Source organism: Ursus maritimus, unplaced genomic scaffold (genome assembly GCF_017311325.1).
Source record: "Ursus maritimus isolate PB19 unplaced genomic scaffold, ASM1731132v1 scaffold_18, whole genome shotgun sequence".
Taxonomy (NCBI): domain Eukaryota; kingdom Metazoa; phylum Chordata; class Mammalia; order Carnivora; family Ursidae; genus Ursus; species Ursus maritimus.
The window spans coordinates 2,900,889-2,922,797 of record NW_024424230.1 but is presented as its reverse complement, the minus strand read 5'-3'; the positions used below and the strand labels follow the sequence as shown (position 1 = coordinate 2,922,797).

Genomic DNA, 21,909 nt, shown 5'->3' with positions numbered 1-21,909 from the left:
GGACCCTGAATTCTCTGCCCCTGGAGTTCCCACCCGCAGTGCTCCTGCAAGACAGACAGGGCGGGTGCACCGGACACCCTGCACAGGGAGGCCTGCCTCTTCCCACACCAGGCTGCATGGGGGCATGAGCACCAGGTGGGAGCGGGGCTCCGCGCCCCTCAGACCTGCCGTGCTGTAGCCTCTGCGGAACCAGACCAGACTGCAGAATTCCCCCGAGGGGACAACACGACTTGAGAGAAACTCCATTTTACATTTGCCCTGATGGACTCCAAGTGTAGTGAGGTCAACATTTGCAAGGTACAAACATTCCCGGATATCTCAAACCTCTCCAAACCACAGAACACAAGCTTTTCATCGTGGATACAACACCTGTCACCGTTGCAATGGGTGAAAGTGTTGGGTGCCCCCTTATGGCAAGGCCCAACATTGCTGGTCTTTATTTAAGAATATTTAGAGACTTAAACATTGCAGTGGAATGTAGGTGTCTATTTATAAAAAAGGTTCTTTAAAAATTTTCCAAGTATATTTTTTGGAGTTAAGGCTCAGGAATCCCATCAAATCGGTATTTTTAAAAAATGTATTCCAAACTGATCTTCATGGAAGCAGGAAGGCACCCTTCAGAGAGTGCATTTTGACGGAGATCAGAGGAGCGCAAAGTAACAAATGTGCAGTTTTAATTAGTAGGTAGTCAGTGAACCACTCCCATGCAACTTTAAAGGATTACGTCCCACATAAAACATGTGACCAGTATGCAGTGATGAGCAGAATGGGTGAGGAGATAAGAGGACACAGGACAGATAAATTTTCAGATCCCTGTCGCACCAAAATGCTAACATGTGAGCCACTTTGGGGATGTCTGCCTGTCCTGAGTATCATGTCCTGTTCCCCGGAAGGTGCACTGAGCAGCCCTGGAAATCTCTGCTGATAAGAGGTTGCTTAAACTGGGAATAAACGTGTGGAAACCTCGTGGCCTTTGTTCACTTCCCACTGATGCTCAGAATGTCAAAGTCACTTTCAAAATGTTCAAAGAGAAACGCCGGGGCTGGGGCCCTCACTTTCCCTGTATTAAAGGAGCACGGATTTATGAAAACACATGCCAGAGACTATGCACCGAATTCCAAAGTTGAAAGAGAGGCCAGCGTAACCTGACACTGTACATCTGTGGGGGGTTCGAAGCACATCCGTCCAAGTCCCCACATTTTATGCTCCCAGAAAGGATTATAAAACATCACAGCAGAACTTCCAATACCTCTGACCAAGACACCAGATCACAAGAAACATGTGACATGACACGGGGTCATCAGAGCCATCGACGGGGTGGGGGCAAAGCTGGTGTCACGGGAAACTGGTCGCGAGAAAAAGGAGGGACTGCTTCCCAGTGGCCATCTAACTCCTGAGGGACAGTTCAGAATGGGAAAAACCGACAATCTGACGTATTTTTAATTCTTAGTGCCCATTACCACCTCTTTTCTTTTCCCCTCGCCATTAAAAACCCACAACTGAAAGCAGGCCTGTGTGTTGTTACTCCACGGAGGCGAGCGGGCCCCGGAAATGGCCCCAAGGAGCCGTGGGCCCGGGTCCTGTTCTTGCCCCGATGCAGGGGATGGACGACAGGGCCGCGGGCCACAGCGCATTTCCACTCCTGCACGCGGGCTCTCCGACTCTCGCTCTGACGCGCTGCTTCTCGCGTTCTCTACACAAGGCGCTTCGCTGAGTTGGCTGCTCGGCCCACCTCTCCCCATATACTCGCTTCATCAGGGTCATCACTGACCCTGTGAGTAACGGCTATGATGGTGCAGCCGTACACATGGGACGGGCTCTGCTGCCGCCCAGCCTCTCCAGGTCCCCAGGGAGCGCCTGCAGGTCCTGCCCGGTGCTTGGGCCCCGCAAGCTCTGGGGACTCGCGGCAGGGCTGCCAGGGGACCCAGCGACCCGCACACACCAGATCTGTGGACCCACATGCAGCCAAGTCCACCGGACGAGCACGACACGGGCAACTGCAAACACTGCTTTCAGTGTCAGCCTCATTAGACTTCGGGCTGGCAGGGAAGTGAGGGGCGCTGTCTTAGAGATTAAGAGAGGATAAAACTTCCAAGCTATTAAAATTATGCAAGGAAGATCGGAGCTCCATCGCTGAGATTCTTTAAAAACAAAACAAAAAAAAAAAAAAAAAAAAAAAAACAAAAAATTGGGTGATGCAGCCCTCATCCTAAAGCATCTTGGAAACAGAACTTTCCTCTGCCCAAACCCAAACTGGCTTTACAGGGTCACCACCAAGAGGTCCTTCAACAACTGTACTGCCGTCTCTTGCAAGGTCTTTACCTAGTCTTTTCCAACTCTTTATCACTATAATTTCCTTTTTAACAGATAAATTCTTAGTGTAATTCCTTCATATTTTCCACTGTTGGTCCCTGCAAACTGATGCCCTCGCCCACATGTGACATTTTATCGACGCAGCCGAACACCTTGACTACGTCTCACGGCCTTCCAGAAGCCGGAGCTCAGCAGCCACGGTGCCTGGGCATCACCCACACGTCTCTCCTCCGCACGAAGGAGGACAAAGCACCAAGGGCGTCTGGAGGCCGTGCAGCGGGATTCTCACCCGGCTCCCCTCCCGGGCTGTGTGTCGGGAGGATACTGCCTTCTGTGAGAACACAGCCCACTGCCCGCGCAGCCTGGCTCCTGGGAGGGGAGCCGGGTGTGGCTCTGCTCCTGGGCGGGGTGTGCGCGCCGAGCACCCCCGGAGCCAAAGGAGACACAGCAGCACCTGCATCTCCGTGAGGTGCGCTCCGCTCGGCCACATCTGTCCACGTGTTCTTCCCCAGGCCCTCCACCACGACCACAGAACACGGACACGTGGGCACGCCTGCACAGTGACGCTTAAATACTTTCACTCTTCACCACCCAGAACCTGACGGCACTCAACGGCAACGGAGGCAGCATGTGGAAACGTTAACACCGTCAAAACATGCTGAGAAATACAAGGCAAATTCTGTGTGCCTTGGTGTTTTTGTTTATAAAATAGGATGAGTTTCAAAATATTTTATCCCAGGTTTGGCAAAAAAACCACCCAGCACCATAACAGCCCATGGACTGTCCAGCACGATGCCCTCTGTGGAGAGGCTTATGACACTGGTCACTCGGCGCATGGGCCCGGCCTCTCCTGACCATCTGGGGACCAGATGAAGCGAGGCTGCATTGAGGACTCTGAGCTGGACTGTGAGCTGACCCAATGCCCCTGCCCAGGACCGACAGGGAGGAAGGTCTCTGAAGGATGCTAGTGTCTGTGATCCCACCACCATTTTTACCAGTGGCCTCAATGAAGAAATGCAACTAGACAAGTTTATCAGATCTGAGACTGACACTCAGCTAGGAGAGACAGCCAAAACCTTCAGCAACAGAACAAAGACTCAAAAGTTTTCAACAAGATGGAACAAAGGCTGAAAAATAACATGAAGTCCCATGAGGAAAAACAGAAAGCACAGGAAGTGAAAGGTCTGGCTTAAGAGCTGTGCTGTGAAAAAGACTCCAGGGCCCTAGGGGACCACAAGCCCAGTGTGTTAGATCAAGAAAGCATCCTCAGGCAGACATCTAGCTGGAAGAGCCCAGGCCCAGCTCTGAGCCACACACTAAGAAAAAGAGGAAACAAGATGAACGGGAGCATGTCCAGAACCGGCCTACTGGGGGAGGTTTCTGGAAACCGAGCAAGATGAAAAAGGCTTGCAGGATCTTGGACTCTTCTACCTAGAAAAGAGGGCTGATGGCTGCACTGCCTCAAACTTTGACATTCACTCAGTGTGGGATGAACGAAGGAATGATTTATTCATCAAGGGAAGCATTGTCTGCACACTAGAATCACCTGGAACCACACGAACCATCACGGGTAAGAAATTCCCAAGCCCGGACCGAGACCAGCCTTTCAGGGGAGGGCCCTGCTCCATCAGCTTTTTCTACAAAGAACTTGGGGTGATTCAAACAGTGGCCAAGACTGAAGAGCAGTGGGGTCAACACAGGACGACACCTGGGAGTCACAGAGGACGTGGCCACAGGGGAGACCGAGGTGGACGCGTGGCCACTTCTCCCAGGGACAGGCACACAGAAGCCCAAGTCAGCTCCTAGGAACCGAGTGACTGCGCAGGGCCACCTGCCCCCAGCCCCGAAGCTCTAAGGGACCCAGCGACAGGGGACCACAAGCCGCTGCTGTCACGTGCTTCTCCAGTGCCCTCATTTCTCCGTGCGAGCCCGTTCTGCACATGTACGTGTGAGCGAGGTTTAGGGGGGCACACCACCTTTTAAAAAACGCTTTGTCGCTGTGTGATTAGAACTTGAACACTAGCAGCTGTGCAGCGCGTCCTCGGTANTTCTAGCCTCGGGTTCTCCTACAGTCGCTGACTCGTGAGCACGGGCTGCCGTAGGTTCCTCTGTCCACTGAGTGACTCGGGCTGTTTGCCTCTCTTTTCAGGTTCATTATAATTTACCTTCCCACTCTTCTGGTTCAAACAAAACACAAAACACAAAACCCAAAACTCCATGCTAAGCACAAAACCAGGAAGGCCCTTCCTTACAGTAGGCCTCCTTCTGCACAAAACACCCCCAATGGGCCCTTCACGGTGAAGTTCTGGTCCCTGCAAGCAGCTGTGTACTGAGTGGCATCAGAAGATTTCCCACAGACTGACTTGCCCCCATTATCCACGGACGTGTGGCCGGTCTCTCCAGTGTCCCACCCCAGTAAGCTAGGCTGTGAACACAGAGGACTAATTCGGATTCCAGCATCCGCGGATCTTACGGAATGTTATCAGCTACCACCGTCCGTAACAGAAGCCCAGAAGAAGTGGGAGCGTGGCTGGTCTGTCCACACACACAGCGTCACTACCCCACACCGGCAGCCTTCCCACAGAGCCAAGTCGCTCATGTCCAGGGCCCGCCGGTGGCCAGGCCAGCTCCTCACTGCCCGCCAGCCAGGCTGCCCTCGGGAACGGGGCTGAGGGCACGGGGAGCGGGTGGCACCAAGCACACGACAGGGACACTCTAGGGTCGTGGAAGACCGTGTGTGATCCTTCGCACTTCGTCCCCATGAAAATCAGGAGCTGGACAGAAAAGCAGAGGGTAAAGAGCTCCAGGGTCGAGAGGAGACAAAACTGCAAGACCGTGGGGAACAGGTTTTGAATCTCTTGGTCAAGAAGGCTCTGGGGGGCACACAGCTCTTCAACCAGAAACCAGCATTCAACAAGTTCGAAGTAGGCTCCAGGGAAAGCAAGATAATAAAGCTTCCCTGGTGGGCCGTGGAGCACTGGGAGACCCTGCAGGCTCTGAGCAGAGAGCCGGGGGTGCCCAGAGGGGGAGCTGATCCACACCCAACATGGTCCAACCGCCACGCTTTCTGCGTAACGGAGCTACGGGCCATCTGGGAGAACGGAGACTCTATTCCAGGTTTGGGTATCTCAAGCTTTCCTCCCTTTCTTTTACGCTCTTCTGCCCTAAAATACATGTGACTGAGCGAGCGCCTGGTCACCTAAGGTACAGCAGGAATATTTTACAAAGTACAGAACAAAGTCACTGAAATGGTCTGCAGAACACCTCCTTGGGCCGTAATGGAACAAAGGTTTGACCATGAGAGCTGCATTCCGCCTCATCCAGACCAGCGCGTCCACTAACCAGCAGAGTGGGCTTCCCACGCAGACAGCCACCGCCACACAGGCCCCAGGAATTCTCCAGGCTCTGCTCCCTCCCCAAGGAGCCCCTCCCAGACCACTCTCCATAAAATAAGACGCCCTCGCACATCCACTCCCGCCACTCGCTGTTTCCCTGGCATCTGTCCTCCTCGGTGTTGTGTGCAGGTACGTGTCCTCTCTGCCGCTCCCCAAAATGATCTGAGCTCCAAAAACACCGACCACATTTTATCCAAGCACTGCTATCGCCAGCATCCAGCACACCTGGCACAAGGTAGATGCTGCATGGACGCACGCTGAATTAATGAATGAATACAGTTATCTAATGTCCAAAAGTCACATATACAGAGACCGAGCACAGTATGAAAAGTATGAAGTGGACTATGAATTACTCAATTCAGCAAATCCTTCTCAGGAGCTCGTGGAGATGAAAAGTAAAGCCGGTGTGGGCAGTCACGAGGCCTCGCGGTCCTAGCAACGAGCAGCAAAACTGCCAACCTAGTTACCAACCTAGTTACCAACCGCGGGTCCTGGAAATTCGGCCACTATCGTGAATGCCCATTTACGGGAGCGGGGACAGGCATGACGGTTTTCACGGTTTATGGCGACAGGACTCCGGCATTGTTCAGACCTGGAGAGTTCTAAGGTGACCCTCCCTCTGGAATTCCTCAGTCCACGAATGAAATCAGACACCTGCTCGGATGTTACGAGGAAAGGTCTGGCTGGGGCAGCATCCTTTGTCTCGCTCTCGCTAAAACATAAGGACTTCCTATTATTAAGGCCGTCTTTCCGCTGCCAAGTCCCTGCAGCCCTGAGAACAGAACTTGGATGTTTATCGCGGGCCGCACCCCAACACAGGCTGTGTTCTACCATGAGCTCTGCTGGTGTCCTCACGCGGGCCACGAGACGGCGTGGCGATGCCGACACATCCAAACTCAAGCTGTGAGGACAAATGACTGAACCAACCAACCACTCCACTCTGCTACTCCCAAACACTGCATATTTTGAAAAATAAGCAGGTTTTCTGTAACAAATGTGGGCTGAATATGGAAAAGAGAAAAAGAATTATTCTCTCTTCCCCGGCTGAGACGGGGCAGCGTGCAGACACACTGCCCGCAGTGCGGTGTGCAGGACGGAGGTGCGCTCAGAGGAAGGGGGCCTGAGATGCTCTGTCTCGGGAGGGTGTCAACAGGCCGTGTCCTTGCTGCGTCCTGAGCACCTGCTGGAGGAGAAGCAGATGCCACGCGGGGCGAGCTCGGCTTGGCTTCTCCCAGGACGGGACTATATTTAGGTTGGGTGCGCTTAGGGTAAAGCATAGGGCCTCGCGTGAGTGGCAAATTTCCAGAACTGTTCATACTGAACCACATGCTCTCAAGTCCTGCAATTCTACAAGAGGAACTTCCTCTCCAAGATAGGAAGCATGACCACATGGTGATAAAGGCAAACTAAATATGACCGCACGATAGCGGAGGTCACCGGCAACGATCTACCCTGGCAGCGGCAGCGAATGGCGAGGACCGCCCAGCCGGCCTCCTGGGGTCCGCGAGCTGCAGAGTCACGGTCCATGCGCGACCCCGGGACAGCCAGCACCTCCCCAGCACCTCCCGGGCTGCACCGGAAGCAGGAAGAGAGGCGCCTTCCCCAGGGCCCTCCTCCCACCCGCGGGGAGCCCTGTGCAACCCGAGTATGGGGTTCACTCAGCAGCCCCACCCTCTTAATGAAAATCGAGACGTAATATTTGCCGTGATGATCCCACACGGGGGCTGTGCTCTGACTGATGGCAAGCCACATAGTCAGATAATCAGCTGTCCCATCCCAGCGGCTGTGACTTTGGGGGGTCTTCATACCGCTTCCTACTTGCTCCTCTTTATTGAAAGGAAAAGATCTATGAACTAATTGCATGGAGGCAGATGGGGGAAATGTGGGTAATGGAGACAGAAAATAGCTTCTCTCCTAAACCATACCAATGATGTGAGCCTAACACAGCATATACAAAACCCGCCTCGAAAGATAAAGTACCCCACCTACTGCAAGCCTGAACAAGTCTGTAACTACTGTATGAAAAGTAAGTCTAGGGGTGTCTGGGTGGCTCAGTTGGTGAAGGGTCTGCCTTCGGCTCAGGTCATGATCCTGGGATCGAGTCCCGCGTCGGGCCCCCTGCTCATCGGGGAGTCTGCTTCTCTCTCTCCCTCTCTACCTCTCCCTCCACTTGTGTGTGTGTGTCAAATAAATAAAATCTTTAAAAAAGGAAAAAAAAAGAAAGTCTACCATTTCAGCAGGTAATTTTAATATTTATGAGTTTCTAATAACTTTTATAATAAATGTCACCAGTTACAAAAACCTTGATGTGGCAGCAAGAACATTACAGTTTTTAAATAATATTTCTCAGCGGATTCTTTTTACCTCTCTTACGACGGGACAACTGGTAACCAACAACAGGCCAAAGTAAAGGTAAGATGTCTGGGGAGCCACCAGGCGTCAAGGTTTAGCCGAAGCCCGGGAGTTCCTCAGACAATTGACATGCAAGACATCAACAAAGAGAAAACGGCACATGTTTTCAAAAAACGTGCCCCTGGAAAGATCATTCAGTAAGCAAAAGCTCAGAAACAGGAACACTGATTCTCAAGGAAACGTGAGGAAGATCCAGCCCTCGGCTTGAAAGAAGATGCAGGAGCATTACTGCCGTAAGAGGTTTTGGGGTAGGACGTAAAAAATGCTCAAGAAAAGTTTTAGCTGTAATAACCATGGGCCTTTTCAGTTAAAACACACAACTCCAGCATTCTGTGCAAGTGAAGCCAAGGAAACACAGGAAGACACTGCCACGGGCTGGTTGAACCTGGAAGCTCTCCTTCTGGAAAAAGGGAAAATAAGCCAGAGCTAAAGACGGCGCTGGAAGGTGCTGTCCACAGAGGAACACAGGAGGGCAGGGGAACAGCGGGGCTGCCGGTGGCCACATGACCACACATGGAGACCGTGAGCCCCTCTGGGACCCGGACCCCAGCACTGAACACAGAGTGCCACCGAGGTTCCCTCCACTCGTCCTGAGACCACAGCCTCTCGTGTCCATGGACAACAACGCAAACTGCTCTCGAAGGTCCACTATCTACCAAGGACAGTTCAGTCCCACGCCCAGGAAAACTCTTGAATGTTTTAAAGCTCTCTCCTGTACATTGTTACACACGCAACGTGAACTACAGAAAGAGGAAGAAAGCATAAGAGATAAGGTAACTGCCAGTAACTAAAGTAATGGGTGACAGCTACACAGTCATATTTTCAAATTTTTATAAATGAACGTGTATTTTATTCCTTAAGTTGCTCCTGCTACTTATTCTGTGTGACTGAGTACAGTATACGAGTTTTCATTTTATTTTATTTTTTAAATATTTTGAGAGAGAGAGACAGGGCACAAGCAAGGGAACGGGCAGAGGGAGAAGCAGGCTTCCCACCGGAGCAGGGAGCCTGACGCGGGGCTTGATACCAAGTCTTCATTTTAAATAGTTGATATATTAACAAAAACAAGTTGCAAAACTAACTTACTTGCATTAATAGAAAAGTAAGCAAGCGTCTTCGCACTTTGGAAGCCACATTTTGATTCCTGAAGAAAAGGGGTTACAAGTTAAATACTAGATTTCTGACTGAACAAATTAACCAGCTTATACAAGAAAACCTAACGCTTAAAATCTGGGAAAGACTTTTTCAAAAATTTTCCTGTTCATTAAGTACAAAACCAGGTTTAACCCGACACCTTGAGACTCCACATAGCTTCAGCTCCGAACCGGCCGTATGTCCTGCCATACGCACAATCACATTCTCGAAATCTAGAACTCACTAACTGCATCCTCACTCAACCACGAAAACACATCACTCCAGTGCTTGCTGTGTTTAAAAAAAAAAAACCTATCCCAGCGAGCAGAACACAAGTCTATTTTCATAGCCGCTATTCATTTTACACGGCCCAAGTCTAACTGCAAACTATGACTCATCCACTTGAAAAACTGCAAGCAAATGCAAGAAGAAATCATGAACCAAAACCCCACAAACCACGCTCCGAAGAGCAACGAACATTCTCATCTGACACAACTAGAAGGAAAGTGAATCAAATCTTCCAAGAGCGGTCAAAGTTATTGCTGGGAAGAAGGTCCTCCTACCACTTTTGGATTTCGGAATGGAATGTCAGCACGGGAGCACAGAGGAAGGAAGAGGGCGGGGCAGCCCGGCACTGGGCGCCTCCTCCCTGCCCTCCGCCCTGTGCCTCCCCCGTGCCCCCTCCGGAGGTCCTCCTTGCTCAGGGGACGCAAGTCTAGAGTCGCCCTCAGGCACAACCGAGACTGCACCTGACTAAAGCCAGTGCTTCTCTTTCACAAGAAATGCTTCAAGACACCAGGAAGGAGTAAGATTCGAGAAGAGAAGTAGTTCTGTACGTCTCCAGCACAAGAATGAGGTCTGTGCACACAAGCCAGCGCTTACCGGGTTGAAAACATTTTCTGCTGCTTTGTTATCCAAAAAAATAAAACCCAAATGATGTGTATTTACAAAGAAATTATAATGATCTTTTTTTTTTTAATCAGATTATCTATTGGTATAGTCTTCAGATCTAAAATCAGGCACGTGTCTGACTTGCAGAACTGCGTCTGTGCTCCCAGCACTGGGAAGACAGCTTCCCCTAGAGCAGCTGCTTCCGGCGGCCACAGACGCCGTGCGCTATGCGAGCCGTCCGCCGCTAGATGGCACCTTCTCACAATCTGTCACCCAGGCTCCTGCCCAGCTACCTGTGTGGTCCCTGAGCTCAGAAATGGGACAACACAGTTTATTAGCAACAGATGCACACCAGGAACGTGCCTTCAACACTGGTCAACGTAATCGTGCCCATTTCTTCTGAAAAGGTTTCATCAGCATTTGAAAGTCGTTCATCGAAAGGTCTTCAAGCATCTCACATTTCTGTTTGTGTTTGTTCATCAGTACTTTCAGACGGTTAAAGTGCAGAAGGCTTTAAACTAATGACGCACTCGAACTACCTGGCAAACAAGAAGTTAGAAGGAATAACGTATCTCTATGAATCAGACTTGGGAGACGGAACCTTCAAGCGTCCAACTTGCTGAAACTTAATTTAATGATCTAGCAACTGATTTAAACTACTTTGATACATAGGTAAATGGCTTGAAAATTTTCATCAGCAGATATTTCCACCTTGACTTCGAAGCAATTTCTTTCAAAGTTAAAACAGAGGCGGTTTCTGGGGTGTGAGCACCATATTGTCTAAGAAGGTGGCTCTGGGTCCTTGCCTCCTCCAGACTCAAGTCTGAAGGCCGAGTTCTAGTCGCGGGGCCGCCGTATCTAATACGGAAAATTCCCTCATCCAGTGTAACCCAGCCTGGCAATGGCCCCTCATTCAACAAGTAAGGTCTGCACGTCTGTTCTGAGTCCCACATTCTGCTCCGCACTGGATACAAGTTACCGACCCTCGGGGCTTCAAGTTGGAAAACCAGGAACAGTCATTCAAGACTAAGCAGGAAGTAGGTGGTAAACTGAAAACATTTCCACAGTTGGTTCTTCCCTGTAGTGGGGTCCCCCAGATGGGGCCATCCCGCACTTGCCCAGGTGACCGACCACACAGCAACCCAGGAGAACCATGACTGCGCCCCCATGCCGTGTGGGACTGGGGCAAAGCCACCACGTTTCTGGCCTTTCCCCACCCATGCTCACTTTAGAACAGCAGAAGGGGCTGACCGGGGCTGTGTGGGGCAGCTTCATGCAAGGCCGGGTTCAGGGGACTCGCCCTGAGGCGGTGGGGGTGGATAACTACCATAGGCACCTGGAAAGATGGGAACGCTCCAAAGGGGAGCACAGTCCACCGTACGCACGGTGTGGCGGGATTTCCTACATCCTTCCACAAAGAGCGTTTTGTGTATGTCAAAACTAAAATCCTTTCCATTCTATATTATATATATTACATTATATATATTATATAATATATATTATATATTATATTAAAGTCATTTCCATTCTATAATATCAAGCATTCCTTCTCTCACAGCTCTAGATGATTCCTGACACAGATGGTCCTGGTCTAGGATGAAGCGTGAACCACAAAGCCGTGAGCAGAGACGTGGCCACCGAGAATGTTAACTAAGCCGGCCAGAGCCCGTGTGGCTGGAGGTTTTGTCCACACCGGGACGCTGAGCCGGTGATCTTACAGCCTTTCATGGTTACAAATGCATAAATGAGTATAAAACACATACAGACGTTCTGTGTCACGTGAGGAGTTCCAACCTTTATATAAACATTAAATCTCAACAGTTCCACTCCACCAGAGATCCTCAGTGGAAAAAAACTGTTTTATATTTCACTTAATAATTTAAGCAACTCTTCCCAAATCACATCACTGAATTTCTTCTGGAATCTCAGGCAGGCTGCCTAAACCACATTATGAGTTGTGACCATGGGGTTGTAATTAGCATGTTTTTCGTTAAAATGCAAAAGGAAAAAAAGAGCTCACGTACATTCCTCCTTCATGAACTTCTCCATCCCTTCCTTTTCATTGTTTCCTCCTCTTTTGATAAACAGGCAGTAACTGTGCTCCCCTTCTTGGGGATCTTCAGTTTGGCTCCTAAATGACGGCTCATGTCAACCTACCCAGTTTTCAGAAGTCAAGACAGAGAGAGTCAGAAGCCTGATGGAACAATGCCTCTCAGAGGATCTCGGAAAAGCCCCGATTACTTCATGTATTTTCTCAACCATTTCAGTCATACTGCTATTTTGAGGAGGAGTTGCAAAATAGGATTTCTGAGATTGTTTACTAGGAGCTGGGTGACTAAGCCAGAGGCCCGAATCTATGAATTAAAACTTTCTTAAAGCTAAGGAAAGCACTTCCATCGAATTCTGCTACCTGAACCCGAAAGGAAGGGCCCTGTGACTCTGCCTGTCCCCCACCCGGTGTCCCCCAGTGCGGAGAAGGTCCTACAGCTGCAGGAGCACACAGGGGCCAGCCTGGAACTCGGCCTGCCGCGGACGCCGGCTCTCAGGGGTGAAGGGGAAGGGCAGCACACTCCACTGCGTTTCTCCAACATTCAGGAACATGGCCAGCCCTGCAGATGACCCAGAAAAGCAGTATTTTGGAGCACTGACTCTGTGCAGGCAATTTCCGGACATCGACGATGGCACACACGCGTGTGTATGCATGTGTGCATGTACGTGTGTGTGCACGCATGGGAGGGATGGGCTGCGGGCGGCTTCTCCGAGGACATACGTTGTATGCACAAGTCACGCCTCAGCCTCATGCCTCCTATTTGCTAGAGACGTCATCGAAGTCAAAACTAACGAATTTATTAGCTCTTTACATAAGCAGCTCAGGGGCTGCCAGAGATTCCCCTGCTGATTCAGAAGTGAGCCAAGCATACACCTCTGTCCCTACACAGGCGATGGCAGCTCATCAAATCAAACGAGAACAAATGGGAACCGGCAGCACGGAAGCAGGATGCTGCCCCGAGTCGGCCCGTGACCTCTCTGAGCGCCGCTCCCGAGGCCCAGAAGGTTCCACCAGCTCCCTGCACTTCACCTGTTCTACAAAGTCCATGACCTGTGCTCGGGGTCCCATGTGACCCCCGAAACCCCCACAGAGGCTGCAAACGCAGCAAGGGCACAGTGAGCTGCTCTCAGGTAGTGAGCAAGGTTGCTGACTGCAAAACCGGAACTGAAGTGAGCGTCCAAATCCCGTTACCTAACGTCACTGGAGAACAGCAACTGCTTCACCAGCTCCACGTCGGGCTTTTAGGTCCCTCTGACCTAAAAAACACCTTCCTCTGGCTACTACGTCCCCCTTAATTTACAACCTCCTTGCCTTTCAAAATGCTGGCAGCTCACAGTTTCACGCAGGACCAAAAAAGACCTACTGGTGTGGTGGCAGAGCTGAAGCCATAGGGTTGAGAGCCGTAAATCACATCTAAAAATAGACTGTGTTCATGTACGTTAATTATCTACAGTGCTGCTGAGTCATCGCATCACTACCCTGGAGATCCCCAGGCTCCGTGTGGCCCGGCCAGGGGCATTCGCTCACCACCGTGTCTGTCTGCCTGTCTGCCCTCGCCCTGCACTCCTCGCACACACGGTCACACGGCTACTCACACACCGTGCACCCCACACACGACCAGTCATGTGTGCGCACGTGTGCACGCACACACATGCGTGTGTGATTTCCCACAAGGGAACCACAGTGTGCCTGGGTCGGGAGGACGGCAGGGGTCAGCGACTGTCTAACCCGATAATTACACACAGGACCCTGAGTCCTGAGAATGCACTCATTTTCCCACAGCCAGACAATTACAAAGTCCAAAATTGAAAATCCCACGAACACACCATTCTTTAAATGGAGAAAATGTGTGTTGAGGCTATTTTTACAGAACTGACAGCATCAATCCATACCCTTACGAACGTCAAGAGACCGAGCTTCAGCACCACCAGGAGCTAAGTGGCAGAAAGACAAGGTCCCCTCTTCCCGCCTCCGTTCACAGACTTCCGTCCACTTCGCGATTTACAGAACACATGCACCCCAAAACTAAAACATGCAACTGCAAAAAATGAACTGCTGATTATTTTTAGAATCTGGCTAAAAACTCTATTAGTCACATGCAATCGTCCTGATGTCTTCAAAAACCACAGCTCCAACCGTTGCCCGGCATCCAGATGGGTGGGTCACGAGCGGCCCTCTGCGCCCTCCCTGGACGGCTTCCACTCCGCGGTGCTGACTCGCCACCGGCTTGCCCGTTCCCACACAGGAGCTCACCTGCCCTGGGACAGAAATCATGACATTTCTGCTCTGCTGGCCAACATGTCACGAGAATGAGGACGCTCAACGCCAGTCCTCCCCAGAGACTTCTGCAAAGCACCCGTGAGCAGGTACCAATTTTTGGTAATGAAGGTAAGTTCCTGAAAAGCAGCTAAGCAAATGCAGGGAGTGAGGTAAGGACCCACTGAGGCACGCCACCCCTCCTCAATCACCGCAGAACCAGGAGGGCAACGAGGACAGGTTATGGGGGGCCCCGGGTCCACCGTCCCTACTCACCTCACTCCAACCCCCAACAACCCCACGTCTTTGATCACTGCAGTGTGAGTGTGCATGCGTGTGTGTGCACGCGTGTGTGTGCACGTGTGCATGGGGGGTACATACACGTGCATGGCGGTGTCCAGTAGAGCACAGTCTGACAAACCATGGGAGACACCGCGTCCACCCTCATGCTCCCCCAGCAGCAAATGCTATCTCTCTGGGTGGCAAGCAGGACACCCCCGGCCCCTTCTGGCGGAGATTCCAAACCTGTGGCTTAGGCGTGCAGGGCGGGAAACAGGATCAACGGATAGTAACTCTCCTTGAAAGCACCTGATGAAGTGGCTTCCCTGAGCCAGGGCAACGATGCAACCCACCAGCTCACGGGGGACACGGGTCCCACCGAACAGGGTCTACGGAGGCACCATGGGTCAAAAGACACCTCAACGCCCGACACCCAGTCCCCCGGCTCGGCGCTGTTGCGACAGGGTATCAGCGCTGTTTAAATGTGAAGAGCAGGGACCAAAAGGCGAATTTTACGTTCAAGGAGAACGTGAGCATGCGTGTTACCTAATCTGTGTGAAAACTGTCAGAAACTAAAACGTGCTCAAGAAGTCTACCAAATGGCAAGTGAAATACCTTCCAAGCAAACAAGGAGCAGAGCGGAGCATCCCCTCCCCCGTCCCTCTGCCGCGCCCGCTCCCCCCGTCCCTCTGCCGCGCCCCACTTACTCCGTCCGCCCTGAGCTATTATATACACACACACTTTGCCACGGTGGGGCCGTCTGGCAACATCTGGAGACAAGTCTGGTTGTCTCTGGGGTTGGGGGCTGCTGGCATCTAGGGATGGAGAGCAGAGACACTGCAAAACACCCCTCAGAGCCCAGGACAGCCCCCGCCACAAAGCTACCAGCTCGGAAGTCAACAGCACGAGGCTGAAAGGCCCCAGACTAGGGCCCAGATACCCCCAACTGCACTTGGGGCAGCCCCAGCACTCTCGGCAGGACAGGAACCCCAGCAAAGGTCAAGTGGTACTAGATAGACTGGCCTACTGATGGGGGTACGGGGTCACTGAGGCCTCCAAGAGTGATGAGACACACTCCAAGCTGCCAGAAGTGTGGGGAAACAGCAGACCAGGAGGGGACGGGTCCACGGGGGCCAACGGCAGACCAGGAGGGAACAGGTCCGCGGGGGCACGCAGACCAGGAAGGGAGGTGTGCAGACCGAGGAGGCAGGCACCAGACTGAGAGGGGGCATCCAAGGAGGTGTCCAGACAAGAGGGGAGGGATCCGCAGAGGAGGCCGGGACAGCCTGATGTCCCCAGGCTCTTAGTCCCCTTTTATTTTCCGGACACTCAAGTATGTGGTGATAATCCAGCAGCAGGTCTGCTCACAGTTAATTTAAAAACCACGATGAAGGATTCATCAGTTACACAGACAACCACAGTCATAAATCCTTTCGCGTTTTTACAAAACATCCCACGTTAGTTTGTGAGGCAATTACAAAGCGTGTGACACACACAGTCTTGCTTCAGTGCCGCATTTCCCCACTCAGCTAGGGTCAAAAGACAACTGCCCGCAGTCTGGATGCCCACCTGTAATCCCACCAGGGTGACAGGCACGCAGTGGGCCGTGTCCCGTCTGACAGGCTGGGGATCCATGTGGATGAGTGGCGTCCACTCCAACTGGACAGCACCACGCTCTGACCCAGTAAATAAGGCCAATGTCCCTTCTGCCCCCCAAGAAATATGCAGAGAAGAGGCAGGCTGAAATCAGGCCGTTCCCATGAGAAGAAAGTGGTGGAAGGTCACTTCTAGTTCAAGCCTACCCAATGCACGACACTCCTGTCCCTCCTGTGCTGGCCTCTCTGTCAGGGTAGGCGTTACCCGCATGCATGCAGGAATAGTGACGAGCGTCCATGCACCCTGACACCGACTCCACCCACCTAACTCCAAGCCGTTGCGCCCTCTGAAGCCTCCAACGCACACCGGGAAGCCTGTGAAGAGAGCTTTCCTGTCTTGGCTAGGCCCTCCCCTTCCGATGCAACCCTTCCTGGTTTTGCTAACCTGTCTGCATCAATCAAGGTTTCTAGGCTTCGGCCAGAGCTTTTTTGTACACACACAAGACATACAAATTCCCAGGAGACAATAACATTCTTCTTCATGGCAAGTCCCAACAACTCCACTAATGATCCAGGAATAAACAGGGTCTTCCTTTCTTGGAGACAGAGGCACAGAGCACACCTGTGAGCGTGCAGACGCATCTCCCCCTGGCCCTGATCTCCCATCTGCCTGGTGCAGGCTCAGGTGCATAAGCCGGACGGGGGGGGCGGGGGCGGGGAGGACAGTCTCCTGGCTTCACCAGACCCACCTGTTGGAACCGTGGTGCTCTCACTCACAAGCGAGGAGGGCAGGTTAGGAAACTCTGAGTTAACGCCTCTATAGAACAGATTAAAGCCTGTCTGTGAAGTCGAGAATAAAATGCAACAGGGCACAAGACCACCACGTCTGCACAGAGCAGGACCCCAGGAACGCCGGCCAAGCTGCCGTCGAGCAGGAAATGCCACCCCAGACAGTGCTGCCGTCCGCCCTTCATTCTCGTGGCCTTTTTATGGTAAAATAAGACGCAGATTCAGAAAATAAAACCAAGTTTAATGAATTACTCTAAGGGCAACACTCTTGTAACCACACTCGGGTCGGGTTGGCACGAGCGGCCAGCTCAGGAGCAAAGCTGTGACCCCCCTGGTCCCACAGCGACGCACTTGCTGGGACCCATTCTGTGTGCCAGCAGCCACCAGGGACAACCAAGGAATCTGATTCTAGCCTAACTCCGTGCGCGGCGAGACAGACACAGCGGCTTGAAAGAACGGACGTGCTGAAAATCCCACGACGGGAGGCGCACACATTCACGGTCACAACTAGGAAAGGGCGGCACGCGGCTCTCCAGGACGCGTCCAACGTCACCCCCGTGACACCAGGAGAACAAGACAGCGGAGTGGGGGGCACTCGGGAAACGGGGTGGGGGGCTTTCAAAACTGGTAAACGTACGCATGTTCGTGGTGACTATTCCTGTTCTCCCTCCACAGAAAACAACTTCCACAAATCTGCCCTGGGATTTCCAGCGAGGAACCACCTCAGCGCACAAAACGTTTCCGGTAAAGGGTCAGGGCCAACATTCGGCCATTTATGTCCTTCACACTCTGAAGCAAAGTCAAGCTGAACTCCGGGTCTCAAGGGGCGCCTGGCTGGCTCAGTCAGTGGAGCACGTGATGCTCGATCTCAGGGTCGTGAGTTCAAGCCCCACGTCGGGTGTGGAGCCTACTCATAAAAATCCAACAAACGTCTGGGCCCGAAGACACTGAACCACGCTCTGCTGAACAGAGGCCCTACCTCCCACTCACCAGCCAAAGCCCGACCCCTGGGAAGTTCAACCCACCCGATCCACCTCCGCTGCAGAAAGCCAAGTCGACAGACGGTCCCACCACAGAGGCCTACCCAGCCCGTGACGGGAAGCTCCCCATGGAAGCAAACACGGACACACACCGAGCCAGAAGACGGAGCCCAGAGAAAAGACTCCACGGAAATTAAGTTAACACTGTCCTTACTGCGTTCCTTTCCCTGCGGGAGTATGTATGTAAATTTATGAAAACCCTATTTTTGTAAGATCAGGGATCCCAGAGAAGAACTCTTGGATGACCAACACTGCACTACCAAATTTAATTAATGACAAAAATTTCATTATCAAAATTAATAAAATCCTACGGCCTTCACTTTGTGCCCAAAAGACCGCAGGAAATCCTACCACCCACAAGACACTTCTACCAAATGACATTTAAAAGGAAAAAAACAAAGAAGACTATTTTGAAGGAAACAGTAAAAATTAATTTTGAAAAACAAAAAAACAAAAACCAGGCACTTGAATTTCACCTCAGGAAAGATGACTGTGCTGGCAGGAACACCGCCACTCACGCACCAGAATTAATTACAAGGACAGGACACTGAAACTCTGCTCCCGGCCAGCCTGAGACACCTGCTGGCGTGTGTGCAGGGGTGCAGGGGCCGGCCTCCCGCCGCTCCTGGGAGCTGGGCAGGAGTGCTTCCCCCAGGCTGTCCCATGCAGGTCTGCTGTGAGCCCCGTGTCGTGAGAGGCCCCACATGGGTCTGGAGAGGCGGCGTGTGGCTGGCGCCATGCATAGGCCAGCGGGCGAAGATGTGGCGTGTGGGGCCCCCACAGCCAGCCCCCTGGCGGTCCCAGAAGTGGGACAGTGGCAGCTGGACAGAGCTTCCCGCTCTCGGGTCTCGGATCCAGGCGTCCATTCTCCTCTGTCCAGGGTTTCAAAAGCAGTTTTAGGACTGGGGACAGTGGCTTCTTTCTTTCCTCAGACAATTCTGGAATGTTCCGGGAGCCTCCCCAGGAGGTCTAGCCCATGCCAGGCCCTCTCAGCCCACCCAATGATTCTGTAAAGCCCTGTACTATGTATGCTCCTGCCTGAGATACAGACAGCAAGTCCTGTTGCCTGCACTGAATCCTGACAACTGCCTTCCTTGCAAGGGAGGAGAAGCCCGGCGCCTCTGAAAGCTTCCAATTATTCGGAGAGAGCGGAAACTCTTCTTCTGCCCTTCAGTGTTGGAATGGGTCGTTTGCTGGGTGCTGTGGGAGTCAGGACGGGGAGAGAGCAGGGATTCTCCACTCCGGGCTCCTGGACAGGGTCGCTCGTCCCCCAGTGCTCATCAGGCAGCGGCCGTGTACGACTCACACCCACTCGGCAACAAGTCTCCCGGAAGGTTCGGGTCCAGCCCGCTAAGCCTGCACCAGCCAACGCCCGCCCGCCTGCCCAGCAGTGCGCCCCTGGCCCTCCCGGTCTATCGGCCAGAGGAGCGCGCACACCTAGGTGGAACACGAGCTTGCAGGTATCAAAACAAAAGAAGAGCAGCTCAAGTGCTCTCACAGTCTCTCCCCTGTGACGTGCTGTGTCACAGACGCCGTGTCCTTGAGACAGCTGAGAAGCACCTTGAATCCCCTAGGTCAGCACCATCCCATCAACTTTCTCCGGTGACAGAAATGCCCTATCATCTTCCCAGTCCACACGGCAGCCTCAAAGGGCTAAGGACCGGCACAGGCGACACAGAGGCCTCGGGTGTCATGACACGATAAACACACGTGCTCTGCCACCTTCCTAACGCCCCTCGGAGAAACATCCGCCAGCAGGCCAGATACGGACAGGACCGCTCCTCCTCCTGATTCAAGATGAATATCTTCCAAAAAGGAGTATTAACAGACTTCCCCCAACACCCCATATTTCAGACAAGAAAACTTCCAAACGATGAAGCAAGGAGGGCACTGCTTTGATTAAACACAGGTTAACCAAAAGGGTACATCTAAGCTCGAGCTCTTCACTGGGATCACGGATATCAGAGTTCCCGTGCCAGACAACGTTCCAGGACACTGGAAAACAGCGGGAAGAGCAAGGACACAAAGCAAAATCGCAACACCGCTATCACAGGCTGTTGGTCCACAGAAAGGACAGAACAGGAGAAGCAAAGTGTTGGTAACTCTAAAAAATTCACAAAATACAAAAACCAGAAGCACCAAATACAAGTTCTAAGACTGTATCTTACTCTGGTCGCAGGAGCCCAAAACCCCAGTCCTGCCCTTTGTTTTTCATCCGTCAAGTGAGGAGTCCGCTCTGAGTTCTACGCCACCTGTCAGCTGCACAAGGGGCACTGCTGTCCACTTCCGGTAATATCCGGGAGTCCTGCCCTCAGGCAAAGTGCAAAACAGCACCTGCCACCATCCTTCCGGCATAAAACACTGAAGGAAATATCTTAGATATCACTTTCGATTATCAGACACTGAGATAAGGAAACTGGCAAAGCTCGTTCACCAACGTAACCTCAAAATAACCTAAAAATGAAAACGTCTGAACCCAAGGGCATCAAACCCAAGAGTTTCTGAGAGGACAGAATGCATCAGCAGCTGGGAGGCCATCACACAGCGTGGTAAATAGAGGCAAAGCACCAGCCAGATATCATCAGGTAAATTATCCATGGAGGAAGTGACTCCAATGACCGATCCCTGATGCGGCCCCATTTCCTGAGTGTGGGCCCAAGGCAGCAAACGTCATCCCACCCACTGCTCCTGCACTTGCAGGGCAGAGAGCCTGAGCTCCGTGCTGGGGATGGAGGGATGGAGAGCCCACGGGGACATTCCCCCATAGGGCCACCCTGCCCAGCCTCTGTCCGTGCCCCTGGACTGCCCCTCCATCACACCCTACACCCCCTCGATCCGCAGGGGAACCAGAGCAAGTCTGTTCACACTTGATGAACTGAACTGGTGACCTGTAGGTCAGCCCCGGTGAAAGAGTGGCTACAGGTGATACCCCCATCTTGCTCTGAGGGGCTGCAGAATGCTGGATTAACAGGGGAAGAAGGAGGAGGGCAGACGGAGACATGGAGGCCTGTGGACGGAAAAGGCGGGAGGCAAGCCGCACAGATGTGGCTCCAGTGACACAGGTGACCAGGGGAACCCTTCTGTCTCAACACCTTCTGGACACAATTTGGGGTGACCACAGAGGCCTGGGCTGCATTCAGTTCACAGATGCTCCTACGAACTCTGAGCCTCTTTCCCAGTCTTCTCCGTCATGGTGAAAAGCCCCAAGTGAGTCCAACGTCTCCCTTACTGCATGCAGCCCTGTCTCTGGGCTCCCGCCAGCGACACAGTGGTCAAGCAGGGTCATGCACGCTCACGGCCCCAACATGCCCCGCTCTGCAGAGGTCTGCGGAGGAGTGCTCCCCTTCCTCTGACCGCATCTGGGAAGATAAGCGCGTCGAAAATAAGCGCGTCGAAACCCAGGTCCTCCGAGAAGGACTGAGAGTGTGACGCTGCAGAAACAGGGCCAAAGACTCAGATACATGAGATTTCCGCCCGTGGAGGGCTCCCTTCTGCCCCTTCCCAGCACGACCCCAGCCTTGCCCCCCAAATCAGAAAGTTATTTCTCAAGAAAGCCCTTGATGTAGAATTTAAGTAACTAAACCTTGCTACTACAGGACTTTAAAATTCTATATACATATGCGCAGACAGAACATAACGTACATAGAACATAATCGTGTATTTACATCTGTGCGTGTGTGTGTGTGTGTGTGTGTGTGTGCGCGCGAGGTGGGTAACTTGTGGATAAACACCGGCACACCCCCCGGTTCTCATCA

The 21,909-nt window shown here is 52.4% G+C and overlaps 1 protein-coding gene across 1 annotated transcript in view; it reads right to left on the bottom strand.

Annotated features, from left to right (window-relative positions):
• Positions 1-21,909, bottom strand: part of LOC103658418 (zinc finger protein 516-like) — a 68,047-nt gene that overhangs the window by 20,815 nt on the left and 25,323 nt on the right.